The following is an 18,256-nucleotide window of genomic DNA, read 5'->3' as shown; positions in this document are numbered from 1 at the left end:
GTTGTAGTTTTCATTTCTCATCAAATTGTGAGTGTACAAGTGTGAGAAATACTTGGGGTGAAGAGATTGGAGAGATTGGAGAGATAATCTCTTGCTGTAAAGGTTCATTGGCACCTTGAAGTCAATTGTAAATGTTTGAAGCCTTGGAAAGGCTCGAATAGTGAAATCCTCAAGCTCGGAGTGCTTGGAGGCGTGGACGTAGGCGGGGATTGCCGAACCACGTAAAAATCCTTGAGTTTGCTTTCTCTTCCCTTGCTCATTTGTTATTGTGCTTTCATTGAATTATTGTTTTCGAATTTATTAAGGCATTAGATTGGATTATTGTGTGGTTTGTTTAGCTTAATTTTTAAAATCCCAATTCACCCCCCTCTTGGGTTGCCTAGTTAGTATTTCAGCATGTACCGTACGCGAGATTTTTGATCCACTGATATGCTGCCACGTCACCATCAACAGTACATAAGAATTTTAGTCCAACAGGATCGTGACACCTCATCAGTCAATGCCACATTATCGGTTAATGCCACGTCATCGATCCGTCAATGTGAACAGTGTCGTGAATAGTAACGTAGACAGTACCGTACATGTGAATAGTACCGTACATGTGAACAGTGACATTCTTCGTTTTATGTTCCTCCTAAGGTTTTCGACCGTCCTGAGTTCAAAAGTGATGTCCGTTTTGCCGTCTGATCTCTCGTTCATTGTGAAATGACTATGATGGCCCTAAAATACATAAAATACTTAATTATAATACAACACACATAATTAAATGACAAGAAATTTAAATACATAAAAGTAGGAATGTTAGTGGAACTTGAAGTGTAAAATGACAATTTTCTCCTTTATAAATATACATTTTCTAACACTCAACACACCCCCCAACCAGCTTATTGCTAGTCCCTAGCAAATAAAGCGAAAACAAAATTCAAAATCCAAAATGATTTTTTTTTTTTAACAATCATGTTTATTCAATCAGACTAACGATAGTAATCAAATAAAAGTATAAGCATTAACTCCAGTCTAAAGAAACATCACACCCACATTAACCATCCACATGAATAAGACCAGTAGACTTTGTTACAGCTACTTTCAAGAATGACATGTTAAACACCAAAATCTCACTGGATATAGTGACACTCTCACAAAGAAATTATACCCAATAAAAATAGTCACTGCAATGAATGGTAATTGAGAGAAAATAATAAAGAAATGATATCACATGCTCTCACCCAGATGAAAGAAATATGCCCTCAGCTTAGAAATAATACGATCTCAAGTCAAACAAAAATGCTAGTCAACCCACTTTATTTATTTATTTTTCTTTTTTTTTATTATGCATCACTACATCTTTTTAGCCCATATAACTGGCTTCTACTTCAGACTATAGTTCCCTAAAATCAAGAAGGACTTTTATTAAGACGTAACGTAGGTTAGGGACATGGCTAACAAAGAAGGGAAATAAGGAAAACAAAGTGTATGTTTGAGAAAAATGCAGAGGAATTTTTTTTTTTGGAAGTTGCAAGGTGGATTTCACCTATTATTGTTATTTATTTTTTCTTTTTTTTTTGAAACAACAATATATATATATATTTTTTGCTTTTGTTGGGCATAACTTTACTATACAAAATATTTATTTACATTTTTCTCAAACATAAATAGGTGATGGAACTTGTAAGATATTGTGTAATACTCCAAATCGGAGTGGGTCAAGATGATAAGTTTGACAAAGAAAAGTTTTTTTTTTAAAGGCTCAAAAGGGTTAACTATGGATATTTGATAAAAGGGATGGCTAGAAAGGCTCAAACGGATCAAAAATGGCCTTTCCATCGTCTTTTAAGGCTCAAACGGATCAAAAATGGCCTTTCCATCGTCTTTTAACCCCCCAACTTATTCTAAACATGAAAGGAAAATATGCATGCAGAAATGTGCAAATGATGCAAAAAAAAAAAAACTAATTAAAAAAGTTACACTTAAAATGATAGAAAAAGAAAATGGTTTTTTCTTTTAACTTAAAAAGATGCGTTTCTAGAGGCACTACTACACTCCATATTCAACCATCTTCGACTCAAAAATTTGAAAGTGTATATTTATGAAGGAGAAATTAGAAAGAAGAAGTTAGAAGAATAATTGTCAAAGCTTAATAAAGAAAAAGAAAATGTCTAGAATTTTTATTTATTTTTATTTTTTTTGGTTTTTAATTATTTTTATTTTTTTAAACAAAGAAGATGCGTTTCTAGAGTCACTACACTCCATATTCAACCATTTTCAACATAAAAAGTTAGCCACGGTTAGTCTCTACAGCAAAAAATTAGTAAAAACTTAACCAAGATTCCACAATTGTCGACTATTCCCTCCCCCCAACTAGAACGAAACATTGTACTCAATGTTTTAAAGGAAAGAAGTAGAGTTTAGAAGACATCACCTGGGTGGATGCCTAACACCTGGCTTCCTCTGACAAAAGCAGCTTCTGAAACCAATTTTGATAACCCTCGGTTACCTCCTCCATACACCAAGTGTAATTTTCTCTCTGCTATGCTTCGACCAAGATCTATGGCTGCCTCAACGAACTCTTTATGTTTGCCATAGTTAAATCCAAAAAGCACACAAATGTTCTTGAATTGTCTATTGGGAGTAGCTGCCATTGGGATACTTCTCAAAAACAATTTGTGAGTGCTTGACAAAAAATTATATTTAAGAATCTTGGTGACAACGGGTCACAACTGTGTATGAGATAACATGTCAGTGTCAAATAACGTGTAAAACACATGGCTCGAGAGTAAAAAAGCAAACAATAAAAAAATGATAAAATAAAATTATTAAAGAAAATAATGCAAATGATAAAACAACAGTGAAATAAAATAACAGTGAATTAAAATGATATTTACAGGTAGTTGCAACTGTGGCTCACATCTTCCTCTGGTTTTACGTCCAGAAACGGCTTGAACGCCCTCTATAGTTCGAGGATAGGCTTCCCATCCAGTTTTCTTATAAACTGGCAAACAAGGTCGTTTATAGTCAGATTCCCGAGACTATATCGTGCATGCTCTTTCTGGAATAATGACTATAACTGGAGAATCGCTCCTTGCACATATCCATTGGGATGCATTTCAAGAGACAAAAGGATATCATCCAATGACTCCTTATTCAAGCCATCCCTAATGAATTGAATCTTATCTTCCCTGTTATCAGATACCATTCCTAAAGAACATGATTTTTTATCGCAACTCATTCTGGCACACTTATGACAAGCAACAAAAATTCTTTGAGCTCTTCGTTTTCTTGCATAATTTCCTTTACCACAACCAGGCATGTATGCAATAAATTTAGGAGGTAACTCACCTACCAATCATACTTTAGCCTCGATTAACCAATGGATGTTAGCAGGTATGTTATTCCTCATGAGCAATCGCATGCATTCGGACCGGACTTTATAGATTGTAAGGAGGGCATTCTGAGGAAGTGAAGGGAACCGCTTGTGATATACCTTCGCCTCAGAATATCAGTTATTATAGGAAAACTGAAGTAACCGACTTGATTGTCACGGAATACCGTTATCCGCCACTTCAACGGGGTAACAAACTAAAGCACACAAACAGAAAAACAATTTAAAACACATAAAGAAAATTAAAATCATCCTCTTATTGAATTTACCTCAAGCTCCAACTGGGTGTTGTAAACACTTCTCTCAATGTCTCTGAGTTGGCTTTCTAAATCCTCAACATAGGATACTAACTCTGGTGGTTGCAGAGCCCAAATATGATGTGTTTTACAAAATTTAATCTTCCTTTTGAGATGAGATTTTACACGTTGAAGTGGTTTAAGAATGGTCAGGAGGAACTGTTTAAGTATGGTACTCATGATTAACAATGATAAGAAAAAAACTTAATGGTTAAACAAACACACTTATGCAAAAATAATTTCAATTAGCAAAAAAAAAAATAAAAAGAAAGAAAGAAAAAAAATCAAATCACCGAAAAGAAAAAAAATCAATTCAAATCTGGTGGGTCACTCAAATTTATTTCGGTGTCTTCTCCATGTGGTTGGTACTCTAGATATGGCTTTAATCTTTGACCATTAACTTTAAACGTAACGCCGTTCTTTGGGTCCTTTATTTCAATTGCCCCATGTGGAAAAACAGTATGAACAATAAAGGGGCCAGACCATAAAGAGCGTAACTTACCTGAGAATAGGTGCAAGCGAGAATTGAATAAAAGCACTTTCTGACCTGGAGTGAAAGATTTTCTCATAATTTGCTTGTCATGAAAGACTTTCATTCGTTGCTTGTAAATCTTGGCATTTTCATATGCTTCATTGCTAATTTCTTCAAGTTCTGCCAGTTGTAATCTTTTTTCTGAGCTAGCTCGCTGCATGTCAAAGTTGAATTTCTTGATGGCCCAATATGCACGATGCTCGAGTTCCACAGGTAGGTGGCAAGCTTTTCCATACACTAGCCTGTAGGGTGACATCCCAATCGGGGTCTTGAAAGCCGTTCTATATGCCCATAATGCATCATCAAGTCTTAATGACCAATCTTTTATGTCTGACTTCACCGTCTTTTCTAATATGTGCTTTATTTCTCGAATGAAGATCTCAACTTGGCCACTGGTTTGCGAATGATATGGGGTCGTCACTTTGTGAGTGATGGAATACTTCATCAAAAGAGTTTTGAATGCTTTGTTACAAAAGTGGGCACCACCAGCACTCATTATTGCTCGAGGGAATCCAAAGCGTGAAACAATGTTGCTTTTCAAAAATCCTATCACCACCTTGTGATTATTGGTTCTACATGGAATTGCTTCTACCCATTTCGATACGTAGTCAACAGCAACCAATATGTATTGATGGCCAAAATAAGGGGGAAAGGGTCCCATGAAGTCGATACCCCATACGTCAAAAATCTCAACCACTAAAATTGGATTTAATGGCATCATATTCCTTTGTGTAATGCTCCACATTCGTTGACACCTATCTCATGAAGAACAGAAAGTGTAAGCATCTCAAAATATAGTTGGCGAATAGAAACCACATTGTAAAACTTTAGTCGCTGTTTTCTGAGCGCTGAAATGGGCTCCACAAGCTTGTTCATGGCAGAATGAAAGGATATTCTGAATTTCACTTTCTGGGACACATTGTTTAATAATTTGATCTGCACAATACTTGAACAAATACGGGTCATCCCAAAAGAAATTCTTTATTTTTGTAAAAAAATTGGCCATGTCTTGCTTGGTCCAATGCTCTGGAAGTTGACATGTAACAAGATGATTCACGATGTCAGTATACCATGGTAATACTTCCACACTCATCATTTTTTCATTTGGAAATGACTCATTCAATGGTAATGATTCTGTAATTGTGTCAAAATGGAGACGAGAGAGATGGTCTGCCACAACTTTTTCTGTGCCTTTCTTATCTTTAAATTCCAAGTCAAATTCCTGCAAAAGTAACACCCAACAAATTAGTCTAGCTTTTGCATCTTTCTTCGTGAGAAGATATTTAAGAGCAGCATGATTTGTGAACATAATTATTTTACAACCAATGAGATAAGATCAAAACTTTTCCAATGCAAACACTACTGCTAGCATTTCTTTTTCAGTAGTTGAATAGTTCAACTGTGCATCATTCATTGTCATACTAGCATAATAAATAACATGGGGAATTCGATCAACTCTTTATCCTAATACTGCTCATACTGCATAATCAGATGCATCACACATGAGTTCAAATGGTAAGCTCCAGTTTGGGGGCTGAATGATGGGTGATGATGTCAACAACTGCTTTAATTTTTCAAACGCCACAAGACATGAATCATTAAAGATAAAAGGTAGATCCTTAGCAAGTACATTGCATAAGGGTCTAGAAACTTTGCTAAAATCTTTAATGAAACGTCTATAGAAACCAGCATCCCCAAGGAAAGATCTTACTTCTCTGACTGTTTTAGGTGGAGGAAGATTAGAAATGAGATCCACCTTGGCTTTGTCAACCTCAATACCTTTGCTCGAAATGATGTGACCGAGAACAATACCTTGTTTTACCATAAAATGACACTTCTCCCAATTCAAGACTAAATTCTTCTCGGTATATCTCTGCAGAACTAGTGTTAGATGACGTAAACATTGATCAAACGAGTCACCAAAGACAGAAAAGTCATCCATAAAGACTTCAAGGAATTGTTCAACCATATCAGAAAAAATACTTAACATGCATCGTTGAAATGTAGCAGGTGCATTACATAATCCAAATGACATCCTCCTATATGCAAAAGTGCCAAAAGGGCAAGTGAAAGTAGTTTTCTCTTGATCTTTTAGTGCTATAGGGATCTGATTGTATCCTGAGTAGCCATCTAGAAAGCAATAAAATTCATGGTCTGCTAATCTATCAAGCATTTGATCAAAAAATGGTAAAGGAAAATGGTCTTTACGTGTGACAGAATTCAACTTTCTATAATCAATGCATACACGCCATCCTGTAGTTACTCTAGTTGGTATCAATTCATTATCAGCATTGGTAACTACTGTGACTCCTGACTTTTTAGGGACAACTTGTACAGGACTGACCCATGAACTATCAGAAATTCGGTAATGATACCTGCATCTAATAGCTTAAGGACTTCAGTTCTAACAACTTCTTTCATGTTAGGATTTAACCGACGTTGCATTTCCCTAGTAGGTTTAGCATTTTCATCAAGGTGAATATAATGCATGCAGTCTACTGGATTTATGCCTTTGATTTCTGCTATGGTCCATCCTAATGCTCCTTTGTGCTCTTTTAAAACATCCAACAACTTACCTTTTTGTTCGTCATTTAGGGATGATGAGATGATTATCGGTAGAGTGCTTTCTTCTTTCAAAAATGCATATTCCAGAGTGTTGGGTAATGGTTTGAGCTCGAGTTTCGATGGTGATTCTGATAATGGGATGAGTTTATTCTCTGATGGTGCTAGTTGTTCAACTCTTGACTTCTATTTATTAGTGTCCATGGATGGTACTGAGTCAAGTAGGGCGTTGACCTCATCGACCGATCTGTCAATATCAAAATCCAAACCAAAGTGAGTTAAGCATATTTGTAAAGGATCATCACTAAGGTTTGAAACAAAAGTATTATCAACTAATGCTTCTATTAAATCCACATCAACAATTTCATCATCTACATTATGAGGTTGTTTGACAATGTTGCAGATGTTCAATTCCATAGTCATGTTGCCAAAGGATAACTGCATTGAATGTGAGCATCCGCAGTTGCCAAGAAAGGTCGGCCTAGAATAATGGGGATGTGCTTCCTTGAATCATGATTGGTTGAGTGTCAATTACAATGAAATCAACAGGAAAATAAAACTTGTCTACCTGGATAAGCACGTCCTCCATAATACCATGAAAATACCTTGTGGATCGATCTGCAAGCTGTAACACCACTGGAGTTGGGTGTAATTCTCCCTGTCCAAGTTTCACAAATACTGAGTAAGGTAACAGATTTACACTAGCTCCTAAATCCAATAAAGTATTCTCAATTGTGTGGTTCCCTATACCACATGAGATAGTGGGGGAGCCTGGGTCTTTACATTTTTGAGGAATTTTGTATTGGAGTATCGAACTAATATTTTCTGTTAAAAATGCCTTCTTTTGAACGTGAATGGTTCTCTTTTTAGTACAAAGGTCTTTAAGAAACTTGGCATAAGATGAAACTTGTTTTATAACATCAAGTAAAGGGATGTTAACACTTACCTGTTTGAAGATTTCAAGAATCTCACTTGTGGATTTTCCCTTCTTTCCTTTAGCTAACCTCTGAGGAAATGGAGCTTTGGGAACATATTCTCGTGGGTTGGTTTCTTCTTTCTCTTCGGATGGTGAGTCCTCAACATTCACAGGTACAATTTAATTTTCTTTTGTCACCGGCATCTCCACTTTGTTGTCGACTTCTTTTCCTTTTCACAAGGTCATGACTTCTTTGACCTCTCCATGCTGCTGTGGTGAATTGGTACTTGCTTCATGTACTCCTTTAGGATTAGGCACTGGTTGACTTGGAAACTTGCCTTTCTCAACAGTCATTGCCAAGGTCTGAACTGAAGAAGCAAGTTATCCCACCATCTTCTCGAGGCTTGAAACTGATTGGGCTTGTGAGTTGAAGCCTGCTCTCAACTCATTTCGTAGTCCATCAATGGTGCGGTTCTGTTGCTCAATCGTGGAGTGAGTAAGATTCTTGAGATTCTGGAATGAATCCTCCCATGGTCTGGGTTGAGAGTAATTCTGGTTCTTATTATATGGTCTAAATGGTGGCTAAGAGGCTTGAGAAATTTGAGGAATTGGTTGCGTTGGTGGAGCTGGAGCTGCTGGTCCATTCTGTTGGAATCCTCGAGACCATGAAAAATTGGGGTGGTCTCTCCATCCAGGGTTATATGTGTTGGAGTATAGGTTGTAATTCGATGGTTTTCTCATTACACCTATGGCATTGGCTTGATCTGAGTATGAGTCATGGTCATGTGGCTCTGTTGATTTAGCAGTCGATAACGATGCTATTTGTCGAGCGAGACCTTCAACCATCTCCTTGACTTCTTTGATTCCCGAAGTTGACTCGCCAATGTGAACCTCATTCACTCCTTTAATTCTTTTAGTATTCCTGAGTGATCGACTCCGTTGTTGCATATTATCCGCTTGTCGTTGGAAGAATTCCCAAAATTTTGATGCACTTTTTGACATTAGTTCTCCTCCACTTGTTGCCATTAGCCATTTTTGCACATTCGGCAATAATCCCTCCAAAAAGTATTGGCATTTGTGCCATTTCTCGTACCCATGATGTGGACACTTCAAGAGTAGCCCATTGAATCACTCCCATGTTTCGAAAAACTGCTCGTCTTTTCTCTGGGTAAACTCTGAAATTTCCCTGCGAATAGCATTGGTTTTATGCACTGGGAAATATTTATTCAAAAATTTTGTAACCATTTGTTCCCATGACGTAATGGTATTAGCAAGCAATGTATTGAGCCATGAACGAGTTCTATCCTTTAAAGAAAATGGGAATAGTCTAAGTTTAACATCATCATCTGAAAAATTCTCATATTTAAATGTTTGGCAAACAGTATGAAAATCATTTAAATGATTATATGGGTCCTCATTTTCTAAGCCATAGAATGTGGGGAGACAATTTAGCACACTAGGTTTTAGTTCAAAACTCCTAGCAGCTACATTTGGGTATCTTATACATGATGTGCTCAAATTAGCTAAAGGACTAAAATAGTCCTTAAATGGCCTCTCTTGTGGTGCTTGTAAATTCATTCCAAATTTATTTTTAAAGTGCTTGTGTGTGCGAAGTGTTTTTTCTAGTTAAAGGTCTATAGGTTCAAGATTAGGTAATAATGACCTACGACCATGCATGCAAAGAACAAAAAATGAATGGGAACAAAACGAATAAAAATAAAGAAAAAGGAGAAATTACGATACTAACCTTATCACGCTGTTACAACCTTTCTATAAAAAAAACACTTAAAAAATACGTGAAATAAATTAACTAAAAATAAATTAATAAGCTAAACAAAAAAAAAATACAAAGAAAATTAAATTGAAAATTAAATTACAGAATTTTAAAGAAGAGAAAAAGAAAAGAAATTCTTACCTCTAAATGTAGATTCACTTTTTTTTTCTTTTTTTTTAATAAAAAAAATTACAAGAAAACGATTAAAAGAAATTATTCACAAAAATTAATTCTACGAATTCAAATAACTTACCTTCCCAGCAACGGCGCCAAAAACTTGTTGTGCAAATTTTATTGAACTCGCAAGTGCACGAATCTATTGTAGTATAAATTAAAGGTGACGAGTGTCGATCCCACGAGGAGGTAGATTTTAATTGTACGTAGAATTAATTTTCTAAATGGGTGGTTGGATTTGTGGTGAAAATTATTTGGATTATCCTAAAATTCGAATTAAGATGGCAAGAATAAATTGAAGTGAAAATCTATTAAATTGACGTACTTGGGTATCTGGATCCGTATCAACATGCACCATGGGCTAAATATTCCTTATTAATACCAATTAAATCATGAGGAGGGAATTCACACCTCGTGAACCACACTCTAATCAATATGGTGCTAAGGGCTTATCGTGCCAAATAATAATTACCTTGTACTAGAGAGCCGGTGAAACTAAGGCGGTATCTAGACAAGATTATTATTATTTGTTGACGAGAAGTCAAAACATCCACAAAAACTAGAAGGGAAGAGAAAATAAATTTACCAAATAAAGCCTATGACACATGTTGAGACTTTACCTTCAACTCAAACTTGAAAGAAAATTAGCTACTCATAATTGAACTAGGGGCAAAATGAAAATTTATTAAAATATGTAGAAAATACAAGATGGAGAAAGAATTACAGAAAATGGAGCCCAAAAATGGATTCAGAGATATCAAATTAGGGGGGGAGGCCATCGGATTAAAAACAGTTTGGACGCTCAGGATTGCACCACGTTATCAGTCAACAGTACGCGGTTTGACCACGCGGTTTGAACAATAACACGGTTTGACCCAGCTTGAACAGTGACGTGATTTGGTTGAAAATAATCTTGTGTAATGCATGTACTGTACGCGAGATTTTTGGTCCACTGATATGCTGCCACGTCACCATCGACAATACATAAGAATTTTAGTCCAACAAGATTGTGACACCTCATCAGTCAATGCCCCATCATCAGTCAATGCCACGTCATCGATCCGTCAATGTGAACAGTGTCGTGAACAGTAACGTAGACAGTACCGTACATGTGAACAGTGCCATTTTTCCTTTTATGTTCCTCTTAAGGTTTTCGACCGTCCTGAGTTCAAAAGTGATGTCCGGTTTGCCGTCTTATCTCTCGTTCATTGTGAAATGACTATGATGCCCCTAAAATACATAAAATACTTAATTATAATACAACACACATAATTAAATGACAAGAAATTTAAATGCATAAAAGTAGGAATGTTAGTAGAACTTGAAGTGTAAAATGACAATTTTCTCCTTTATAAATATACATTTTCTAACACTCAACACATAACCAACTACTGACTTCTTATCTGTTACCATAAATATGTTAATAATATTGATTTTGATGATAACAAATTTTAAATGTATTTTGATAAAAATATTGGAGCTATTCCTAAATAAACGAAAGCCTTGATAATCATTCCTTTCATTCTTTCATAAAAGATGGACCTTCAAATTCAAAAATAATTCTCTGAAAAATCTGTTTTAAAGTGTGATTTTAGAAATAAACGGTAAACCGTTTATTTAAACGATTAACCGATTAATGCCAGAAAGCAACATATCTCCTAAACCTCTAACCGTTTATGAAAAACGGAAAACACAAAAAATGGGAAGGTTACTGGAACTTAACGGTGAACCATTTATTTAAACGGTTAACCGATTAACACCAGAGAGCAACATATTACCTAAGCTCTAACCATTTATGAAAAACGGAAAACACCGAGGATGGAAAGGCTACTGGAACTTAACGGTGAACCGTTTATTTTAAACGGTTAACCGATAACATCCAGAATTGAAGGTTGTCCTCCCCTGGCACTGATTAAACAAAAAACTGATAAGGCTAAATTGTTTTGCAGGTTACTGGAGCCAAACGGCTAACCGTTTATTACCAACGGTTAACCGATAATATCCAAAAACGTTACTTCACGCAAGTTGTTGAGTGTTAGAAAATGCATATTTATAAAGGAGAAAACCGTCATTTTACATTTCAAGTCTTACTAACAACCCTTACTTTTATGTATTTAACATTCTTATGATTTAATTACGTGTGTTTTATTTTAATTAAGTAATTTATGTATTTTAGGGGCATTATAGTCATTTCACAATAAAGGAGAGATCAGACGGCAAAACGGACATCACTTTTGAACTCAGGACGGTCGAAAACCTTAGGAGGAGCATAAAAGGAAAAATGGCACTATTCACATGTACGGTACTATTCACGTGTACGATACTGTATACGTTACTGTTCACGACACTGTTCACATAGACGGATGATGACGTGGCATTGACCGATGATGTGGCATTGACTGATGAGGTGTCACGATCCTGTTGGACTAAAATTCTTATGTACTGTTGATGGTGACGTGGCAGCATATCAGTGGACGAAAAATCTCGCGTACGGTGCATGCATCACACAGGATTATTTTCAACCAAACCGCGTTACTGTTCATCCGGGTCAAACCGTGTTACTGTTCATCCGCGTGGTCAAACCGTGGACTGTTGACTGATGACGTGGCGCAATCCTGAGCGTCCAAACTATTTTTAATCCGATGGCCATGATTTACTCCATGTATCTATAAAAATGGGGCCTCTCCCCCCTAATTTGATATCTCTGAATCCATTTTTGGGATCCATTTTCTGTAATTCCTTCTCCATCTTGTATTTTCTTCGTATTTTAATAAATTCCCATTTTGCCCATAGTTCAATTATGAGTGGCTAATTTTCTTTCAAGCTTGGGTTGAAGGTGAAGTCTCAACATGTGTCATGGGCTTAATTTGGTAAATTTATTTTCTCTTCCCCTCTAGTTTTTGTGGATGTTTTGACTTCTCGTCGACAAATAATACTAATCTTGTCTAGTACCGCCTTGGTTTCACCGGCCCTCTAGTACAAGGTTATTATTATTTGGCACGATAAGCCCTTAGCACCATATTGATTAGAGCGTGGTTCATGAGGTGTGGATTCCCCCCTCATGATTTAATTGGCATTAATACGGATTATTTAGCCCATGATGCATGTTGATACGGATCCAGATACCCAAGTACGTTATTTCAATAGAATTCTCTTCAATTTATTCTCGCCATTGCGAGTCCAATTTTAGAATTTATTATCGCCATTTCAATTCCAATTTTAGGATAATTTAAATCACTTCCACCACAATTCCAACCACCCATTTACAAAATTAATTCTATATATAATTAAAATCCACCTCCTCGTGGGATCGACACTCGTCACCATAGATCTATACTACAATAGATTCGTGCGCTTGCGAGTACATTAAAATTTGCACAAGTTTTTGGCGCCGTTGCCGGGGAGGTAAGTAATTTTAATTCATAGAACTAATTTTTGTGAATAACTTCTTTTATTTTTTTTTTCTTGTATTTTTTTTAATTATTAAAAAAAAAAGAAAAAGAAAAAAAAAGTGAATCTACATTTAAAGGTTAGTATTTCTTTCCTTTTTCTCTTCTTTAAAATTCTGTAATTTAATTTTCAATTTATTTTTCTTTGTAATTTTTTTTTGTTTATTTTATTAATTTAATTTTTAGTTAATTTATTTCATGTATTTGTTTTTGTGTATTTTTATAGAAAGGTTTTAATAGCGCAATAAGGTTAGTATCGTAATTTCTCCCTCTTCTTTATTTTTATTTGTTTTGTTCTCATCCTTATTTTTATTTTATTTGTTTTGCATGCATGGTCGTAGGTCATTATTACCTAATCTTGAACCTATAGACCTTGAACTTGAGAAAACAATTCGCACACAAAAGCACATTAAAAATAAATTTGGAATGGATTTACAAGCACCACAGGAGAGGCCATTTAAGGACTATTTTAGTCCCTTAGCTAATTTGAGCACATCATGCATAAGATACCCAAATGTAGCTGCTAGGAGCTTTGAACTAAAACCTAGTGTGCTAAATTGTCTCCCCACATTTTATGGCCTAGAAAATGAGGATCCATATAATCATCTGAACGATTTTCATGCCATTTGTCAAACTTTTAAATATGAAAATTTTTCAGACGATGATGTTAAACTTAGACTATTCCCATTTTCTTTAAAGGATAGGGCTCGTTCATGGCTTAATACATTGCCTGCTAATAGCATTGCATCATGGGAACAAATGGTTACAAAATTTTTGAATAAATATTTCCCAGTACATAAAACCAATGCTATTCGCAGGGAAATCTCGGAGTTTACCCAGAGAGAGGACGAGCAATTTTTCGAAACATGGGAGCGATTCAATGGGCTGCTCTTGAAGTGTCCACATCATGGGTACGAGAAATGGCACCAATGCCAATACTTTTTGGAGGGATTATTGCCGAATGTGCAAGAATGGCTAATGGCAACAAGTGGAGGAGAGCTAATGTCAAAAAGTGCATCAGAAATTTGGGAATTCTTCCAGCGACAAGCAGATAATTCCCAACAACGGAGTCGATCACTTAGGACTACTAGAAGAATTAAAGGAGTGAATGAGGTTCAAATTGGCGAATCAACTTCAGGAATCAAAGAAGTCAAGGAGATGGTTGAAGGTCTTGCTCGACAAATAGCATCGTTATCGACTGCTAAATCAACAGAACCACATGACCAGGACTCATACTCAGATCAAGCCAATGCCATAGGTGTAATGAGAAAACCATCGAATTACAACCCATACTCCAATACATATAACCCTGGATGGAGAGACCACCCCAATTTTTCATGGTCTCAAGGATTCCAACAGAATGGACCAGCAGCTCCAGCTCCACCAATGCAACCAATTCCACAAAATCCTCAAGCCTCTCAGCCACCATTCAGACCATACAATCAGAACCAGAATTACTCTCAACCCAGACCATGGGAGGATTCATTCCAGAATCTCAAGAATCTTACTCACTCTACGATTGAGCAACAGAATCGCACCATTGATGGACTACGAAATGAGTTGAGAGCGGGCTTCAACTCACAAGCCCAATCAGTTTCAAGCCTCGAGAAGATGGTAGGACAACTTGCTTCTTCAGTTCAGACCTTGGCAATGACTGTTGAGAAAGGTAAATTTCCAAGTCAACCAATGCCTAATCCTAAAGGAGTACATGAAGCAAGTACTAGTTCACCACAGCAACATGGAGAGGTCAAAGCAGTAATGACCTTGCGAAAAGGAAAGGAAGTCGACAACAAAGTGGAGATGCCGGTGACAAAAGAAAATCAAATTGTACCTGTGAATGTTGAGGACTCATCACCGGAGGAGAAAGAAGAAACTAACCCACGAGAATATGTTCCGAAAGCTCCATTTCCTCAGAGGTTAGCTAAAGGAAAAAAGGGAAAATCCACAGGTGAGATTCTTGAAATCTTCAAACAGGTAAGTGTTAACATCCCTTTGCTTGATGCTATTAAACAAGTTCCATCTTATGCCAAGTTTCTTAAAGACCTTTGTACTAAAAAGAGAAATATGCATGTTCAAAAGAAGGCATTTTTAACAGAAAACGTTAGTTCTATACTCCAACATAAAATTCCTTTAAAATGCAAAGACCCAGGCTCCCCCACTATCTCATGTAGTATAGGGAACCACACAATTGAGAATGCTTTGTTGGATTTAGGAGCTAGTGTAAATTTATTGCCTTACTCTGTGTTTGTGAAACTTGGATTGGGAGAATTACACCCAACTCCAGTGGTGTTACAGCTTGCAGATCGGTCCACGAAAATACCTCGTGGTATTGTGGAGGACGTGCTTATCCAGGTAGACAAGTTTTATTTTCCTGTTGATTTCATTGTAATTGACACTCAACCAATACAGGATTCAAGGAAGCACATCCTCATTATTCTAGGCCGACCTTTCTTGGCAACTGCGGATGCTCACATTCAATGCAGGACTGGAAATATGCAGTTGTCCTTCGGCAACATGACTATGGAACTGAACATCTTCAACATTGCCAAACAACCTCACAGTGCAGATGATGGAATTGTTGATGTGGATTTAATAGAAACAATAGTTGATAATACTTTTCTTTCAAACCTTAGTGATGATCCTTTACAAACATGTTTAACTCACTTTGGTTTGGATTTTGATATTGACAGATCGGTCGATGAGGTCAACACCCTGCTTGACTCCGCACCATCCTTGGACACTAATAAATGGAAGTCAAGAGTTGAACAACTAGCACCATCAGAGAAGAAACTCATCCCATCATCAGAATCACCACCAAAACTCGAGCTCAAACCATTGCCCAACACTTTGGAATATGCGTTTTTGGGAGAAGAAAGCACTCTGCCGGTAATCATCTCATCATCCCTCAATGACGAACAAAAAGGTAAGTTGTTAGATGTTTTGAAAGAGCACAAAGGGGCATTAGGATGGACCATAGCAGACATTAAAGGTATAAACCCAGTAGACTGCATGCATTACATTCACCTTGATGAAAATGCTAAAACTACTAGGGAAATGCAACGTCGGTTAAATCCTAACATGAAAGAAGTTGTTAGAACTGAAGTCCTTAAGCTATTAGACGCAGGTATCATTTACCCCATTTCTGATAGTTCATGGGTCAGTCCTGTGCAAGTTGTCCCCAAAAAGTCAGGAGTCACAGTAGTTACAAATGCTGATAATGAATTGATACCCACTAGAGTAACTACAGGATGGCGTGTTTGCATTGATTATAGAAAGTTGAATTCTGTCACACGTAAAGACCATTTTCCTTTACCATTTATCGATCAAATGCTTGATAGATTAGCAGGCCATGAATTTTATTGCTTTCTAGATGGCTACTCAGGATATAATCAGATTCCCATAGCACCAAAAGATCAAGAGAAAACTACTTTCACTTGCCCTTTTGGCACATTTGCATATAGGAGAATGCCATTTGGATTATGTAATGCACCTGCTACATTTCAACGATGCATGTTGAGCATTTTTTCTGATATGGTGGAACGATTCCTTGAAGTCTTTATGGATGATTTTTCTGTCTTTGGTGACTCGTTTGATCAATGTTTACATCATCTAACACTAGTTCTGCAGAGATGTATCGAGAAGAACTTGGTCTTAAATTGGGAGAAATGCCATTTTATGGTAAAACAAGGTATTGTTCTCGGTCACATCATTTCGAGCAAAGGTATTGAGGTTGACAAAGCCAAGGTGGATCTCATTTCTAATCTTCCTCCACCCAAAACAGTCAGAGAAGTAAGATCTTTCCTTGGGCATGCTGGTTTCTATAGACGTTTCATTAAAGATTTTAGCAAAGTTTCTAGACCCTTATGCAATTTACTTGCTAAGGATGTACCTTTTATCTTTAATGATTCATGTCTTATGGCGTTTGAAAAATTAAAACAGTTGTTGACATCATCACCCATCATTCAGGCCCCAAACTGGAACTTACCATTTGAGCTCATGTGTGATGCATCTGATTATGCAGTAGGAGCAGTATTAGGACAAAGAGTTGATCGAATTCCCCATGTTATTTACTATGCTAGTATGACATTAAATGATGCACAGTTGAACTATTCAACTACTGAAAAAGAAATGCTAGCAGTAGTGTTTGCATTGGAAAAATTTCGATCATATCTTATTGGTTGTAAAATAATTATATTCACGGATCATGCTGCTCTTAAATATCTTCTCACAAAGAAAGATGCAAAAGCTAGACTAATTCGTTGGGTGTTACTTTTGCAGGAATTTGACTTGGAATTCAAAGATAAGAAAGGGACAGAAAATGTTGTGGCGGACCATCTCTCTCATCTCCATTTTGACACAATTATAGAACAATTACCATTAAATGAGTCATTTCCAGATGAACAATTAATGAGTGTGGAAGTATTACCTTGGTATGCTGATATAGTTAATTATCTTGTTACAGGTAAACTTCCAGAGCATTGGACCAAGCAAGACAAGGCTAAATTCTTTGCAGAGATAAAGAATTTCTTTTGGGATGACCCGTATTTGTTCAAGTATTGTGCGGATCAAATTGTTAGACGATGTGTCCCAGAAAGTGAAATTCAGAATATCCTTTCATTCTGCCATGAACAAGCTTGTGGAGGCCATTTCAGTGCTAAGAAGACAGCGACTAAAGTTTTACAATGTGGTTTCTATTGGCCATCTATATTTCGAGACGCTTACACTTTCTGTTCTTCATGTGATAGGTGTCAACGAATGGGAAGCATTACACGAAGGAACATGATGCCACTAAATCCAATTTTAGTGGTTGAGATTTTTGACGTATGGGGTATCGACTTCATGGGACCCTTTCCCCCTTCTTTTGGCCATCAATACATATTGGTTGCTGTTGACTACGTATCAAAATGGGTAGAAGCAATTCCATGTAGGACCAATGATCACAAGGTGGTGATAGCATTTTTGAAAAGCAACATTGTTTCACGCTTTGGATTCCCTCGAGCAATAATCAGTGATGGTGGTGCCCACTTTTGTAACAAAGCATTCAAAGCACTTTTGACAAAGTATTCAATCACACACAAAGTGGCGACCCCGTATCATCCGCAAACCAGTGGCCAAGTTGAGATCTCCAATCGAGAAATAAAGCACATATTAGAAAAGACGGTGAGGCCAGACAG

At 36.7% G+C, this 18,256-nt stretch overlaps 2 non-coding genes across 2 annotated transcripts; one reads left to right on the top strand and one right to left on the bottom strand.

Moving 5' to 3' along the window:
• The first annotated feature begins 8,775 nt into the window (after window positions 1-8,775).
• LOC127902899 (small nucleolar RNA R71) lies at window positions 8,776-8,879 on the top strand. The gene has a single exon (XR_008055536.1). It is a non-coding gene; the product is annotated as a small nucleolar RNA R71 (small nucleolar RNA).
• A 5,013-nt stretch (window positions 8,880-13,892) lies between these two features.
• On the bottom strand, window positions 13,893-13,996 carry LOC127902905 (small nucleolar RNA R71). The gene has a single exon (XR_008055542.1). It is a non-coding gene; the product is annotated as a small nucleolar RNA R71 (small nucleolar RNA).
• Window positions 13,997-18,256: the final 4,260 nt, after the last annotated feature.

This window comes from Citrus sinensis, chromosome 5, assembly GCF_022201045.2.
Source record: "Citrus sinensis cultivar Valencia sweet orange chromosome 5, DVS_A1.0, whole genome shotgun sequence".
NCBI lineage: Eukaryota > Viridiplantae > Streptophyta > Magnoliopsida > Sapindales > Rutaceae > Citrus > Citrus sinensis.
This window is presented reverse-complemented; position numbering and strand designations above follow the sequence as displayed.